We start from the raw sequence: 446 nt of genomic DNA, 5'->3' as shown, positions 1-446 counted from the left end.
TTAGATTCAGAGATATTAAAGGCCAGAATCCGAAATGAAATATGGAAATGTGAACGAAGCCATAAAAAACAGGATGACAGAGAAGCAATATAAATCTAGAAAATACATGAAATACATGAAAATACAATTTATTTATTCATTGCTTTTTTTTATCTTTCTGATAAAAGCACGCATTCTTTCATTTTATTTATTTTTAAAAATATAAGCTCGGGAACAAAAAAGGTCCTATAACAGTGACACGAATGCATCAATAATATTAATGAAAAAAAATGAGCGAAGATTAATGACCCTAATATAAAAGAGGTTTAATCCGCTTTTAATAATTTCTGGAAAATCGCCGGTGGCGACCCATGGCCAAAATTTCGCCCTAAAACACCTCAGTGACAGAAATTAATAACAGCGTAGGAGTGGAAGTGATCCCTTTTTTTCAATTTATTTCATTTGAA

Source organism: Penaeus monodon, chromosome 25 (genome assembly GCF_015228065.2).
Source record: "Penaeus monodon isolate SGIC_2016 chromosome 25, NSTDA_Pmon_1, whole genome shotgun sequence".
Classification (NCBI taxonomy): domain Eukaryota; kingdom Metazoa; phylum Arthropoda; class Malacostraca; order Decapoda; family Penaeidae; genus Penaeus; species Penaeus monodon.
The sequence above is the reverse complement of the archived record's forward strand: the minus strand, read 5'-3'. Positions refer to the sequence as shown.